The 17,017-nt window shown below is 40.4% G+C and overlaps 1 protein-coding gene across 1 annotated transcript in view; it reads left to right on the top strand.

The window, feature by feature from the left end:
- Positions 1–657: 657 nt before the first annotated feature.
- Positions 658–17,017, top strand: part of CPNE4 (copine 4) — a 519,044-nt gene continuing 502,684 nt past the window's right edge. Inside the window, exon 1 of the mRNA XM_055295431.2 lies at positions 658–1,133. The gene's annotated coding sequence lies outside the window, so the exon portion shown is untranslated. The remainder of the gene's footprint in view (positions 1,134–17,017) is intronic.

The raw sequence follows: 17,017 nt of genomic DNA on the forward strand, positions 1-17,017 counted from the left end.
GTCTGAATTTGAATAAGTTTGAAATAGGAAGGCCATACTTTCTCTCTAAAGTGCTTTATAACATGTGGAAGTGGTCGCCCCTTACATAAGACAGCATATTTATATCTATCTTTAAGCATAGGTACTCCCTAAGTATTTCTTTATCTTATTTGTGAGGTAGATGTATTCAGAAACGCATCATGAGATGGGGAAAATACTCTTTGTCCATTAATTTACTCATGCATTACTTACTAAAAATAATTTCCAGGCTCCTGCCATACGCCAGACAGTTTTGTAGACACGAAGGATACAGAGATGAGCAACACCTTTACCATTTTTGGTGACAGTTAAGCACCCATCTAAGAAGTTTTCTTTGGTGAGTGCCAAAAAAGTGTAACTCCCATTCCCCCCACACCCCCGCCGCGATACGACCGCTCCACCCTAGAGTGGAGATGGATGGAGACCAGGCACTTGGAGATCTAAATCAAGTGTCCCCAGGAGCCCAGTTGAGCGACAAAGCTGAGCAGAAAGCCCAGACTGTGGGCGCGGCAGGACCACGGAGAGCGCCGCCGCCAAGGCCTGGGCGGGGCCTGAGCTCGGGTTCCCGGGGCAATGCTCGTCTCCGTCAGCAACCCCCAGGGGGCGCTCGCGCGGAGGTTTCGGAACTAGTCTCTTGCCGGGTTGCTGGGTGCATGGGTTTCGTCAGAAGGTGGAAATCTCTCTGTGAGAAGCTGCCATCTCCCCGCCACCCGCTCTTCCCCTTCTCTTTCTGCCATCCTCCTTTCCTTCCTCCCTCGATCCACTCCACTCCACTCCCTCCCTCTTTTCTCAGTAGCCTCCTCTTTACTCTCTGAGTTAACTGAGAGCCGACCTGCCATCTCCAACATTTTCACCCTCTTTCCCCGCCCCCATCACCGAGAATGGAGTCAGGGTTTCCGGAGAGACCAAACTCTGCTCTCAGCACCTTTCCCAGCTGCTGTTGCTAAACTGACCTCGGAGGACGAGAGGGGAAGGAGGTGCGACGCCCCTTACATCAGTACATAACTACCACACCAACCACCTCCACTTCAAAGCCGGATTTTGCATACTGGGGGCGGGACAGACCTCGTCCCGGGCTGAATTCTCTCTCCACTGTTCGAGATTGGCACACCCAGGTAAGTAAATGCCAACTCTTCATTCCTGTGTTCCTGGGGCGCTGTGATTGCAAAGTCTGTTGGGGCTGCTGCGTAGCAAGACCAACTTTTGAGATGCACTGGTTCTCGCTCACATTTGCTCGTTTGTCATTGCTGTTGTTTTAAACAGCAGCAGCAAGCAAGGTCTTTAATCTGAAGGGACTTCCATCCCCTACCTCTCGCCTTCTGACATCCACCCAACTCCCCCAGGTGGGGTGGGGCGAATGGAGTTGGGGAGAAAGACCGCGGAGGGGAGGGGACAGCAGGGCACGGGTGAGGGATAGGTCAGGGAAGTCCCGAAGGCGGAAGAAGCGGTACGGTTTTCAAAATCGGGGAAGGGGAGGGGAAGGGAGTTCTGGCTGAAGTTGCAGCTTCCTCTCTGAGAGTGAGAAAGCTGTGGGACATTGTAGTCCATTCCAATGGCTTGACCTGGCTGCGGTTGGATTCAGCCTCTCAACCTCCTCCTCCACACTTCTTACAATGAGGTTCTAATAATATTTTAGTTGCCTCTTCTCAGTGTTAAAAACTAATGAATAGGCTTGCAAGTGCTTTGATTCAACCCAGTCCTTCAGCGCTTCTTCCTCTATGGAATAAAGTAACCAGAAGGAAAGGGGGACGGGGGACGGGGGACGGGGGACGGGGGACGGGGGAAGGGGGACGGGACTGGAGGGACCACTGAAACCAAGCCACAGCTGAGTAAGGAGATCACGACCCCGCGTGGTATCACACACACATGAGAACTGTTAGGGCTGAATCCAGTGGAGATAATTAGGAGGTGGTCCACGCCAAGTCAAGTGAGTGCTGATTACCATCCGGTGAGGAGCAGGCTAAACCCTGATGAAAAATGCTCCTCCTTCATCTTGGAGTAGGTGGGCTTTAAGGCCCTATTTCTCATTCTATATTCCAAATCTGAACGCGCCCCCGGGGCACCCCAGGGCGCCTTGGCGGATTGCCTTTCAGCCCCAGAACCTGCCAGGCTCCAGGGAAAATCACAGGCGGCAGAGATGATCTAAGGGGCGCAAACTCATGAAGGGCTTGATGTGGGTGGTTGGGAAGTGGAGGGGGGAAAGGTGAGCAGAGTGAGGCGGGAGGGGGCTAGGGAAGGGAGAGTGCTCTGGGAAGCTTTGCAAGAGAGACATCTGAGAACCTCTCCCTCTACACACACACACACACACACACACACACACACACACACACACAGGATTTCAGTGACTTGTGGGAAAAGATGCCTCAGCACCTTTACACCCTGTGTTCAAAACTGTGCAAACCCAACTCTTCATCCTCTTGCTGTTTTGCCAGGGATTTTAAAAGCACTGTTCTGGTTTTTCTTGGCTCACTTGGTTTTGTTTCCTGAACAGCACTTTTGAGCTGTCCAAGATACTTTAATGTGTTCTCTTTAAATGAAACTAAACCCTGCTCGTGCGCGCGCGCGCGCACACACACACACACACACGCATACACAATTACCTTAACTTCAAATAAAGTATTCTTTTCTCCCTACTCTTCTATTCCCTTAACAATCCCTATTCTCAAAGGCCTTTGTGTTTTATTTTCTGCTTTATAACAAAACAAAAAAACACCCACTTTCCTATGACACAGGTGTTTGGAATCCATGCCAATTTTTGTAGTTAGTATACACTGGTTAAACCACATAGCATATCCCCCAAAAAGCCAGAGGCAAGCAAAAACTTAATTTGATGCCCTTCAAGTTTAGGAAGGTCCCATTTCTTTTTATTAACCAAAAGATAAGATGAAGCTCAGCATGGCTATGGCTGTGATTAGATAACTTCTGATATTTTCATTTCCCTTACCGAGCTGCTGCTTCTAGGCTGAACTCATTTTATTTGCCTGCCCATTTTTAAAGAGAGACTGACAAAGTCACTCTGGCAGGTCAGGACCCAGAGTTAGTCAAAGGTTCTCACATGTAGAGAGGTGCATAAAATGGAGGGTTGGAAAATGCAGTCAGAAAACCTGTGTTAATAGTGCATACTAATAAAGGCCAACATTTTCTTAATTATCTCTCATGGGATGATTCTTACGGTTTTAGAGGATCAAACTCAAAGCACATCAGAATGAGGTGATTTTTCCATTAACATTACAGAAAAGGATATATTGGTCTATAGCAATAGTAGATGTTTAATCCTGGGCAGTTTTGTATGATTGTGTGAGAAGAGATTGCCTATAATTGAACCAAACCTCTACTTATGTGTTAACAAGTAAAAACTCCCATGGCCGTCAAACTTATGCCTTTCCTGTGAGTGGTCAGCCTTATTTTTATTCTCCCGGACACAGGCCCAGCATATTTGACTGGGAGAAGGCACAGATGGGGTATAGTGAGTTCCCAGTGTGAGACAGTTGCTTTACTAGAATTTCTAAATATTTCTTTGAAAGTAGTTGCTCTGAGTTGTTTCTTAAGTGTAAAGAGAAATTAAAAGACTTCCTGTTTATCTCCAAGTCTCCAGTAGCAACATGACATTTTGGTGAATTATTGGTTTGTCTTAAGGGGACTCTGGTTTTAGAGGTTTTAATTAAAAGGTGTTTGTTCTAAAGTATATCTTAATCTGCTTGTGTATTTCTAATTAAAAATACCTCATTTCAGTTAGTAGGAAGATGTTATCTGTTTATAGAGAAGTTTTATGTAATATTCCAAAAAAATAGGAAAAAGCTTTGATTCTTTTAAATAATTAGATTATTTGAGCCCATTGTTATGACTTAAAACCTTGGGGTTATACTGATTATAAGAAACAATCACAGACCAAAAGAAATGGGTTAATGGTGGAATCTTTATTCTCATATGTATTTGAATCTTTTGGAATTAATACTGAACACATTTATAAGGTTTGCACTATGCGTTCTTCTGACTTCACTTTGAAAATTCTTTGAACTGTAACACCCTAGACCATTATATTACCTTTATCCACATAAAGAAAGGATCTTTTCATTTAGAGATGAACTTACTGAAGATGAGCAGTCAATGTTGTGTGTAATCAATGCCACACATTTTCAGAGTGGTCTGAATCCAGAACAAAGAATGAGACAGGTACTCTGATGATATCGACTTGGCTAATTGGGTAAAAGTCTCTACACTAGTTGTGAAAAATCACTTCATGCATCTTTGTATTTTTTAATCAGTGGTGCATAAGAAGATCTGTATTCCATGCACTTTGAAGAGAGAAAGGGCTAAATTTGTGTTCCATATTTGATCTTTCCATTTTTGTCTTGTTAATATTTTAAAAGAAAAAAAACCCTGCAGATCCATGCAGTAACCCAAAGTCATATTTCCTTGGCAACAGTAGCCAGTACACTAGATTTACAAAATATCAAAATAGAAAAATTTAAATGCATTCAAAATAAAAAGTCACAGTTCAAGACCATTCTTTGGTGCATTAAAGCTGATCTTTCAACATGTAATAATACAGTTGCCTTTCTCTTGATTGAATGTGGATGGCAAAGAATAGCTTACTGATTTTAATTCTTTTTAAGATATCCCCAAAATCTTATAATATTTTCTTTTGAGGGAAGCACGTTACGATAATAATTTAGGTTGGGGTTACACATCCATTTTTTGGATAAAGTATTTATGTGATGGTTGATGGTAAATCCAAAAATCAAGCACAATAAATGGGTCAGGTAAGAAGCATTATCTTTTCTATGTTATTTGAAATAAACAGTCTGTAGTAAGGCCTCAATTAGTGTTAAACTCAAACAGTGCATATCTCCTAAACTTGTGACTGCATAATAAAAACATAGTAGTGCCTACATATACTTTCAGGTTTTTTTTTTCTGTACTAGAAGTTGCAGTTATGTGGTAGCTTTCTGTTTGCTATATGAACTACTAAATATATGTGATATATTGGATATATTTTCTCCTAAATCAGTATATCCTGGGAAATCCTTTATTTATCTGCTGTATTCTTTGGAAACCCTCTTGAAAACCATCAGCTTTTAGCTCAGTAAATATTGAGGGTTGGAAGGCAAGTCTCAAAAATAAGGAAGTGATAAGGATGCCTTCTTTGAGAAAGTTTATTCCAGTCCTATTATTTTAGTCGTAGGGCTAGAAGGGGAGCCCATTTAAGCTGATCTGTGATGGACTCATCTCTAAACTGTGATCAGCAACTTTCAACAGTGCAATATTTACCCAATAAATGTGATTGAATTTGTACAAAGTCATTGTCTGCAGCCATCTCTCTTAATGTGCATGGTCTATGACTCTCAGAACTGGAAGAGAGCTTGGGGATCATCTATTGACTCTAGCAATTTAATTTGACAAAGGTGGAAACTAAAGCTCAAATAAGTGACTTCTCAAAATCAGGAGACTCATTCAACAACCCTTCTGATTACTCCCCCTCATAAAGAAGCTCAGGTTCCCTGGAGATAATTACAGCGGTGGCGCCAATCTCTGGCACCATGTGCACTGCTGATCTTTATTAAGTATGAGTTAGGGATGATTGCGGGGGTGTCTCCAACCTCCATTAGAGTGTTAGGAGGAGTAGGCTTGGGACTTATTACATTGCTGTCTCTTGGAGCCAGTGCAATATTTACCCGATAAATGTGATTGAATTTGTACAAAGTCATTGTCTGCAGCCATCTCTGTTAATGTGCGTGTTCTGTAAAAAATTGCTCATGCATAGACTTAGCTATTTTAAATGTCACAATTGAGTCAATAAAGTAAACAGAGAGTTTATGAGTGTTTACAGTTCCAGGAACACACAGGGGAATCCTTTATTCTGTTTTAAATTAAAGCTTCATTCAAAAAGAACAAACTTTCTTAAATGTTGCTTTTACAACTTTGGCTCAGAACACAGTATTTCTAACTTTGTTTTTCTTATTACTTGGGAAACTAGAGAAATTTCTCCTTGGAAATGTCAGGGGGAAAATACAGTATTTCGGATTAACCCTAGAAAGCTCAGGTTTAAGGTTTATTGACCAGAAGGCCTCTTTCTTATCCAAGATATCCAAAACCTCTGTAGGGCAATTCATTGCACCTTGAGGTAGAGGAGGAGCAAAATCAGGCTGGCAGGGGTCCACTGCAGGGCAAGCCCTAGGAGCTGGTGAGTCTAGAAGGACGGACTAGAGTGAGCTGGCGTTGGAATGGACAACCGCTAGAGGGCGCCGGAGCACCAGCAGAGTCCACCTCCGGGACCCATAAGCGGGGCTTCTAGGATAAGGAATGGAGTTTGACCCAACCTCAAGATATGCCCTGGGGGTATTGGTTTTCCCAGGTGCATCTGACTCTCCAGCCTGGATTGCCTCGCTGCGGAGAGGGGACAAAAGATTTTGCCCTGAGCATCTGGTGGTGTCTTCCAGTGCCTGGTTATGTTGCTCCGTGGCTGGACAGTCTGACTGCTCTCAAAACTCGTGACAGGCCTTTTTGGGGTCTGATCGCCCTTTGTTTCCTTACGCTTGGGCCTGTTACCAGAAGAATTCTGAATCCGGAAACACCTTGTTTAAATTTGGGCTAGAGTTTTCAAGATCCAGGCATTTGGGTGAATCAATTAACCTGAGTATTAGGATCTGGAAAATGGGGCTAGTAATCGTTGTAAATATGAGGTGTTTAAAAGTGTCTGGCATTTTAGTGGGTAGATAAATGCTACTTCCTGTGCCCATTCTCTTGGGAATTCTCCCCAAACTTCACCCTTTTCTTAAAAAAAAAAAAAAAAGAAAAAGAAAAATTAATAATATCTTTTACTTAACAAAAAATTTAAAAAATCATTATGTAATCGATATAGAGATTATTGAGATATTTTACATTCTTTTTTTCTAGTACTAAATCTTTGAAATCTAGCATGTATTTTTATACTTACAGCACATTTTAATTCAGATTTGCCCCATCTTAAGTGCTTAATGCTCCTATGTGGGTAGTGGCTACCCTATTGAAACAGTGCAGATCTATAAGAAGAGAAAATAAAATTACTTTCGTCATTTTTCCTTTTTGTTAAAGGTTAGCAATAATATATACAATGCTTGGCACACAATAGGAGCTTAACACAGGTTCACTGTGATTGTTATTTGCTATCACCATTTTATTTTTAAATGGGCCTCTTCTTCCATCTCTTATCCCTTCCCCCATCTCTTACCCCTTCCCCATCAGCAGAAGGGTCTCATTCATCTACCTGTTGAATAATAATTGGTCACAGCATTTATGTCAAAAGCTGTGCTAGGCACTGGGGATAAACATAAAAACTTGAGGCGCAGGCAGACTGGTGAAAAGAAACATTGAAATTGTGCTGTTAAGTGTGAGGAGAAAGATTAACAAATGATGCTAGGTAAGAGATAAAGGAGACGTTTGGTTTATCTCAAAGGACCTGGGAAGTGGTCCTTTACAAGTCCTGTTATACTAAGGTGTTTTTCCTCTCCCTGTATTTCAAGGAAACAGGTGAACAGAAGGTAATTTTGAGGGAGAAGTGGAGGGGGTGGCATCTCATTCAGCAGGCACTTTGGTTTATATGTATTCTTAACAGTGCTAATAGAGATTCTCAAATCTAATCAACTTGCACCATGCCCTGTACGTAGTAATTTCATCAATATCATGAAATAAATGCCTGAATCATTGACTTAATTCATTTAAACAGAAAATGATTTGGAAGGAAGTGTAATAAAAATATAACCAAGAACCTTTACCATTAAGTGATGGGTCTGAAACAATCTAAATAAGAACTCTGTTTTAAAAATATTGAAAGGTATATTTCATACAAATATCCATAAAAATGAAAAATAATAAGGGCAATAGAATGGCCAAAAACAATGCTTTATCATTATCATTAAAGACAAAGAAGGCTTTTAATATGTTAGCAGTCACTAGCGTTGCAAGATGACTGAGGTGATGTCTTTGTTATCTTTGGAGCAGTTGATTCAACAGTTAACTCAGAGATATAAGTTTCAGTGTCAAAATGGAAAAGTCAAGGAGTTTTGCACCTGACATTGTGCTAATGTGAAACCAGGGATGGACACCTGTGATCATGTGTGTTAACGTTATCTGGCCAGGTAGACTGTAGAGCTCCTGAGAAGCCATGGTCAGATTTCTTTTGCTTGGTGCCCTTTACGTCCTGTGACTTGGCTGGTTGTGAATCATATTGGAGAAAAGCCATGATAAGAGGAAAAGAGTGGAAACAGTTGATTTTTTGGCAACTAATAACACTCATGATAGCTCCTAACCTGATTTAATTTTAAAAAGATGGGAAAATAAATGCCTCTTATGGAACAAGAGAATGTGAGAACTTGGCAATCCCATAAAATTATGCACACCCCTCCCATTTTCCAGATAAGAAAAAAGAGACTCAGCAAGGTGAAGTGACTTGCTCAAGCTTGTTGGTGGCCTAGTTACAGCAGTGAGAATAAAGGCTTCTTCACTCCTGGTCCTGGGTTCTTCTCTGGCCCATGCCATTCCACACTCCCCTCTCCTCTAAACTTCATGCTTCAGGGGATCAGAACTCTCTCTGTCTTGCTCACAACTGAACCCCAAACAGTGCTAGGTACCTAGTAGTTGCCCAGAAACTTTTGGTTGACTGAATGAAATAAGCTGTTTCTTTCTTCCTCACTCATATCAGGAAATTTGCCAAGAAATCACTGGGTTGCAATGAAGTTTGATAAAGACAAATATTTGTTAAGTTTTGTTATAAGGGCTTAAGCTTTAAAAGTAAGTATACTTAGTTTGAATGCTGGCTCTGGCACTTAATAGCTGTTTTGCTTTGGGGAAATTACTAAACCTGTCTGCCTTATTTCCTCATTTGTAAAAATGGAAATTAAACCATATATATAAGGCTATAAGGCAGAAGAGAGGCCTTGACTCACTGTATGTATGCACTCAATGTTTTTTTCCTACTTTCCCAACCTTGCTCTCCATCCATCTTGAGAAGATTTAAAGTGGGATATAGTACTTCTTTTAAAAAGTAATGTTAATTTATTTCAGATAATATGCATTTATCTTGCAGAAAAATAAAATTATTTAATCATATAAATATAAATACATATGCAGTCACTAGAAGTATATATTCTGTGGGTTAGATATTATTAGTACTGTTTTATAAATAATTTGGTCAGTTGTCAAAGCACTGGCAACTGGGAGGAAGAGGAACCAAATTTAGGGTATTCCTATTCCAATTCAGACCAGGGCACATTTATCCAGTCCATGCTTCATATGATCTTTGTTTCTTGGGCTTGGATTCTCCAAGTTGAAGTTAATTCTCTTTACCATACCCTCTCATGGCCTGGCTATGCTCCAGCCCCCGCATTGTGTGCCTTGTAACATGGTTATTCATAGATATGACCATGTCTGTAGCATGTTGCAAGCTTTTCCAAGTAGCAGTTGTATATCACACTTCTTGATATGACTCCAGAGAACCTAGAGCTTTTTTGGCACATAGGATACTCCCTCTGTCACTCTGGGTGCATCTCCATTCCGTTAACAAATATCCTGCATCCAGGCAAAGCATGCTTTTAACTTACTCAAAAGCTACTCTACACCTGCTCTCATTTATTAAAAATATTCTTATTATATTTTGATTATTGACTCTTTATCATATAATCCAAATTAATATATGAAGTTATATAGACATATTACTATTGCACATAGTTGTATCTATAATACAACATGTATTGTACTTCATGAAAAATTTATGATATCTTTTCAAGGATTATTTTGACTATGTGTGTGTTGTACTTTATGCATTGACTTTAAATCATAGTCCTCACCTCAAATGTGCTCCATTATATTTGCAAGACTATTTTGTGTGTTGTATGTAGGTAGGTAAGATTGTTTATTGGTGAACGGCATAAATTTTAAGTCAGGAATTCCCAGGTTTGAATTTCAGCTCTGCTTAACCTGTTGAAGCTCAGTTTTCATAGATACAAAATGAGAATAATGATTGTGTCTATGTTATAGGATGGTTGTGAAGCTTGCTGTCACTTGGAAATTACTCAAATTGCAACCTTTATTTGCTGGTGGCATCTCTCACAAACTAAAGGCTTATTAGTAATTAATTACCCTAATGGTAGTGGTTTGCTGTGTTGCAGGGGAATTGTGAAAATTAGAAGTGTGTTTAGAAGGTATGGTAGATATCAGCAACAAAATGTATGCTTTTCATAGCTACTGAATCATTTACCCTTCTTCTCTCTTTCCTCCCCTCCTCTCTCTCTGTTCCTACTCACAAATTTTATGCCCAGCCACAAAAGGTGACTCAAGGGTTATGCTGGAGTTTCTCTTAGATAAAACTTCCTCTGCTTCTAATGGTTCCAGCTTTATTTCAAATGAAAGGTATGTTTAGTACTGGCCCCAGGAACACAACCAGAATACAAAATCAATCATTCCACCCTACAAGACCAGCAGCAGAAATTTACTGTATTTGACTTTGTTTCCCCTGCTCTTGTCCTGAAAGGATCTTAGGCTGCCAGCATTAGACAACGTGTTGGGTATCTCTCTGTTACGAAAGTCTAAAATGTTACTGGCATAAAATGCTATCTTCAAGGCATGGTTCTCAAACTTGAGGATGAATCAGAATCTCCTGGAGGGCTTGTTAAAACCCAAAGTGATGGGCCCTTCCTGTGGAATTTCTAATTCAGTGGGTCTAGGGTAGGAGTAAAATAATTTGATTTCTAACAACTTCTAAAGGTGATACTAATGCTACTAGTTTGGACACCACACTTTGGGAACCAATGCTTTAAATATTTACTTTATATAGACAAGCCATGAATTATCTCTCCTGTGTGGTACCACTGAGAACAGCATTAGTGGTAAAGAAAGGGATCTGGCATTGACTGAGCACCTATGACATTTGCCATCTGCCAGGTACCTTATGGGGCACTTTATACACATTATTCTATTTAAGACTCACAGCCACCCTGTCAATCAATTTATGATTATTTATTGAGACCCTATCATGTATCATGTAATGTGCTGTGCTAGGCTTTGGTAATGTGGGATGAACAAAACAGACATAATCCTGACCTTCTGGATATTATATTTCAGCAAGGAAGACATGCTTGAGCAAATAATTATAAGGGTGATTAGCCTGACGTTCAAAAAATGGAAGACCAGAGTGGCCAAATAAATTGGCTGTGATTACACAGCAAATGGGAGACAGGGGAGACAAATAAAACCCTTAAAAACCATTTTGCTCCAAAATGTATAGTCCTTCCACTAAAACATAGGTGCTCAAACTTTTGATCCACAGGGTGCTTTACACTCTTAATAATTATTGAAGACCCCAGGGCTGGGCGCAATGGCTCACACCTGTAATCCCAACACTTTGGGAGGTCAAGGTGGGCAGATCACTTGAGGTCAGGAGTTCGAGACCAGCCTGGCCAACATGGTGAAACCCCATCTCTACTAAAAATACAAAAATTAGCCCAGTGTGGTGGTGTGTGCCTGTGATTCCAGCTACTCGGGTGGCTGAGGCAGGAGAATCTCTTGAAGGTAGGAGGCAGAGGTTGCAGTGAGCTGAGATCACGCTGCAGCACTCCAGCCTGGGCAACAGAGCAAGGCTGTGTCTCAAAAAAAAAAAAAAAAAAAAAAAAAAATTACTGAAGACCCCAAAGAGCTTTTTTCCATGTGTATTAAATCTATCAATATTTACTATATTAGAAATTAAAACAAAGCAGTTTACCCTTTAAGAACTGCTGTACCAGACCCATGCTGCAAATAGTAACGTCTTTTCTAGACTCTGAACCTGCATTTGTTTTGATGATTTTTGTAGCCATCAAAGACGAGAAACTTCTCATCTCCTCCTAAACATTTTTTTTAAACCCGAGGGCTTCTTTTAAGCCTTAGCCTGTATGTCTTGTGATGGTGACTTGTTAAATAAAAGGCTGATCTGCTTTGGAATTGCCTTTTGAAATATTTAAATCTTTATTTATTTTAAAAAGCAACAATTAAAGTATCAATCACGGACCAAACTAAGATGCAGTGGCTTTATTATCCCTTGAAGGATGTAGCTGAAGGCGAAGATAACGGCTCATGAAAGTTTGTGAGCAGCATTGTGTTCGAGTTTCTCTGGGTACATGGCACTGCAAGGGAAGCCCCAGAAAGCAGGCTGAGGGATCACTTCTGCTGCCTCGTTAAAGCAAGAGAAAAAAGATGAATGATTGGACTAGAGTGCTTGAGGCTTTTATATAATGTTGACAGCTGAATTATAGGTTAACGACTGAAATACTGCCCTTTCCCCTCATTTTAATTTGTTATCTGATGGCAATGAGATGTTCTATAGATATTTTATCTTGGTGTGTAATGGTCTGTGGTTGTTCAGACACTTTGATGCTCTGGCTGACTCTGAATGCTTTATAGCATCATTAAGTTTAACTGAGTAAATTCAACTGAATCGGAGCTGACATAACTCGATGTGGTTCTCAATCGGTGATCAATGAACTCGGATTTCCTTTTATTTTTATGGAAACAAGCGAATGACGGGGGTTGCTGCAATAAGGTTACTGTGATTATATGGATGTAGCAGATCCTTGGATAAGAAGTTAGAAAACAGGGAATCAGATAGTTATCTGAATGTTTGATCTTTTTGACACCAAACATCTAGATCACTGGTTTGCTGAACAACTTTTAAAATTTTTATCCAGATGTTTGACATCAGGCACAACTCACCACCAAACAAGTCAAAAAAGTGCAGATGATCATTTGTCATTTTAGTAGAAGCTGAAACTCACTGTGAAGCATCTCTGCCAGCTGACCTCAGGCAGCATGGATTTTTTTTTTTTTTTTTTGTATAGCATCTTTGTGTACAGGAAATACATTTCTGGAGAGAAGCACTTGCAGGAAGGTCCAAGCAAAGCATCAGTGATTGTACTGGCAAGTTGTACCTGTTTTTTTATGTCACATCAAGCAGGAATCTGTGCTGTCCCATGAGGGGCCACCTCCTGGGAACTCTTTTACCTGAGTTTCTTATTCTTTATAAAGTTGTGAGTTACTTGTCAAGAATTCTCAAATTTTGACTCAAGGATTCCATGGGAACAATGCATATTCTCACTCTGAATGATGAACCCTGTTGGTTTCACAGATTGCTAGGGCTGCTTTTAAGAACTCCTTTTCTCTAAAGCAGGCACAAATGGAAGATAGGTGGGTCTCCTTGTTCCTTACTCAGCTACCCCTGCCCAGGGAATGGGCTCAGGGAAGACCAGACCTGCCTTCTGATCCTACATGTCCATGTCTGCCCTGTATTTGACTTGCCAGCCAAGCTAAGCAGCCTGGAAATAGACTTGCTGTCTTCAGCAGAAATGGTTGACAGTTATTTTCTATGGAGTGGAATAATAGGGACCTGCCTAATCCCATGGGAACATCATCTTCCCTATGCTGGGGAGAAGATATAATATCCAATTTGGGAGGCCTGGTTCTTGGTTACTTAGATGGAAACTTCTATTCCACTTTGCCTGGATGGTCAGAAACAGTTCTATTTGTGATTCCGATTCCCTTCCTGTGTTTTATGAATACTTCCAATAGCTGGTTACAAAGCTTACTTCCTAAGCTCCTTGTTCTGTGATATCTTTCCTTTATACATACATTTTTAACTTCTATGAATGGGGAGGTTTGAGGTAAAATAAGATCTGATTAAGGCAAACTTGAAGTCTGCAGCCCAAAAAAGGTCATTGTCAAATGAGATCCAGTAGAGTAGGGATCAGCAATCTGTAGCACATGTGTCAATTCCAGTATGCACACTTTTTTCATAAATGAAGTTTTGTAGAAATACTGTCATACCTGTTATTGTACATAGCTTCTTTCACCCTATAATGTCAGAGCTGAATAGTTAAAACAGCGACCACATGATGTGCACCGCCTACTATCTGATTCCTGATAGAAAAAGTTAGACAGCCCCTGCATTTGCAGCATATTTTTATTTGGCCATCTCCAGGAACCTACATAGGAAACATATATGGGCATCAAAAAATCCAAGGGACTATTATTCTGAAATATGAACTATGGGCCAAATAGCTAAGTAGTAGAACTTTGTTGCTGTGCATTGTGAGGATCTTGCACACAGTAGGTACTTGTGGCATGAATGATATTTCTAGATGAATGACTTATGGTGTGGGTTCCATTTACCTATTTATAAAATCAAAGTATTTTATTTAATCTCTAAGGATCCTTCTTGCACGACCATTCTACATAATATTAGCAAGGGAGGTAATGAGGCAAACGTAAACACTTTTGATTCTCTGCATCCCAGTGTGCCAATGTGACAGCCACAGTCTCTTGAATCACCATCAGTCAGATTCGTTTAGCATCAGCCAGAATTATTAGGCAGGTACAAAAAGCATAACCATCTGCTGTCACAGTGCTATCAAGAATCTTACCTGGAGAGAAACAAGGGGATTTAAGAGTTGAGAGCATCAAAGTTATGCTTCGTGCTTGGTCTGAGTTGGCTTATGGAAGTGGGGTTGAAGAACATACTGTTTATTGTTTGTGTTCAGCAACATTTGAGATTTCCTTATGTGCGGGTGCAATTTTGGGCATGTTCCAGATGTGCGAGGCTAGGGTTAACAGCATCCTGCAATGACCTGCTGTGAGTGCCTTCACTCATGTACCAAAATCATAGGTGAAAATCACACTTCCACTGGTCTCCAAAATTACTCTTTAGGGAGTTGGAGAGCTATGGAGGAATTACTTGGAGGGGCAGAGATGATGGTGATCACTTAGCTCTTATTGTCCTCCTTCCATCCCCCAGGGAAAAAAAATGTAAAACACGTGATCCTGAAAGAAATGTTCATGCTCTATGATATGATTAAGGTAGCTGACTCCCAATTCAAAGCATATACTATGCCACCCTTCAGGAACTGGAGTTCCCACAGTCCCCCTTTCCTGAGAAGACAGCCGGGGTTTCTCTCAGCTCAGCTCCACAGATTTGACCATGGGGTTATCATTTATTAATTTAGACATTTTAGAGGGAGGCACGCTGTCTCTGCTGAGGTGTGAGCAGAGCCCCAGCCTCAGCCTCCACATCAGAATCCCAGGCTGCACCCAGAGTTTTCCTCTCAGGCACTCCAGCCTTCGGAGTGCTGGGATTCAGACGGAGCAGCCCTGCCTACCTCCCATCTGTGGTAAGTGACTTACTCTCTATGGCAGGATGGGACGGCTGAGAGCAGGCAGGCAGTGAACAACCTGGGGCTGAGGAGGGGGAAAGCCCTTCACAAGCTCTTGTCTCCCATGTGCAGGACACAGGCCACTTTTTTCCATTTGGGAAGAGAAGGATAAGAGGAACAGGATGAGACTGACACTGGCACGATGCAGTTTTTGCCACGTTCTGACTCTTGTACCTTTAAGTTCCAATTTGGAATTGGTTTGGCTTTAATTTAGAGAGCCATGATGGTGGTGAGAATGTACTTAATGAAGTGTCGCAAGTTTAAATGGCCTTTCCCAGCAGACACAGGCTGTAGGGCTAGTGGGCACGGACAGACAGATAGACACAGGAATGTTGCATAAATAGACTGTCTGGTCCTCTTGGCTGAAGGGCAGCCTTTGTTCCTTTTTAGACTTTTTGTTTCTGACTGTTCTAATTCTTATTAGAACTTTTGAGAACCATTATTCAAAAACAAAAAGCAGAAGGATTGCTTTTTGATCTGCAAATCAAAAGCATCAATTTGGCTAATATTACATTTCAATAAAGTGGCATCATTTGGTCAAGGGAGAGCATTATGGTGAATTTTCCTGAATGCTGAGTTTTTTATTAGTTGCCTTTATTATTCTGTTTTTAAAAGTAAATGGACAAACTATAAGTATATGATTGTAAACCTTTCCTATTCCTGTATATCTTTATATGTCTCAATAACATATATCATCATTCATCAAATTTATTTTTCAGATGCATTTTGTCACAGATTTATGCAATACTGTACCTATTAATTTGAATCAAATTTATTTAAACTTTAATCTAAAACAATAGGTATATGACTATTTCTCCTACTGACCAAGGTGGGCTTAGATTTCATGTGCAATCAAGGTAAAGTCATAGTGTAGAAGTCTTTTTTTAATAAGAAATGAGACTGTTTCTGTAGCTCGGAAGTGAAGATGCTAATATTCGGTCTCACAAAATTGGACACAATTTAAAACTTTAACACACTTTGTTGCTTGTTTTGTTTGTAAATATTGTTCCTGGCTTTGAGAACTTCAGAGCTTTTCCTTTTTTTTTTTTTTTTGTTTGCTTCACAACTCCTTAGGAATGTGCAAATGGAAAGGTAATAAAGGAAAATCTTTTCAAGATAAAACATGATTCATAAAGGTGACAGCCATGCCATATGCGAAGAGTGATTAACAGCTGCAGAGTCTGCAAACAGCTTTTTAAAAATTTCTTGATAAAGCAGAGTTTCCCATTATTTCACGTTTTGGTGGTTACTCAAGTGCATCGCCCTAATTTTTCTAAGCTTCATTTTATTCTGTAGCAATCGAATCACTCTTCAGGTCCCAGCAGTGCTATATTAGGGCGTGCTTAAATATTTCATGTATATCCCTGGTTATTCTTTCAGTGATATTTTCAATTTCATGACAATTATGTGGTATATTAAAGCCATAATCTCCTCTAAAGCTGCCCATTTTATTTCCGTAGCATGAGTTTGGATAGGCAGATATGAAAGCATTTCCAAGGCTTGCCCATTTGGAACTGGTTTGCTTTAATTTAGAGAGTTGTGATGGTGGTGGAAATGTGCTTCATGAAGTGTTACAAGTTTAAATGGTCTTTCCTAGCAGACACAGGCTGTAGAGCTGGTGGACACAGACAGACAGACATAAAGATGAGGGGTGCTAGGGGAAGAAAGTCCCTAGTTCAAAATTCAGTTGTTATTTTAGCAAAATAGGTTAATTCTAGAAAATGCATTTTCATGAAACTCAGTTGGCAAATTAATCAATCAATCACTCTTTTCCTGATTAGCAAACCCCT

The sequence above is a fragment of the Symphalangus syndactylus genome, chromosome 10 (assembly GCF_028878055.3).
Source record: "Symphalangus syndactylus isolate Jambi chromosome 10, NHGRI_mSymSyn1-v2.1_pri, whole genome shotgun sequence".
Classification (NCBI taxonomy): Eukaryota; Metazoa; Chordata; class Mammalia; order Primates; family Hylobatidae; genus Symphalangus; species Symphalangus syndactylus.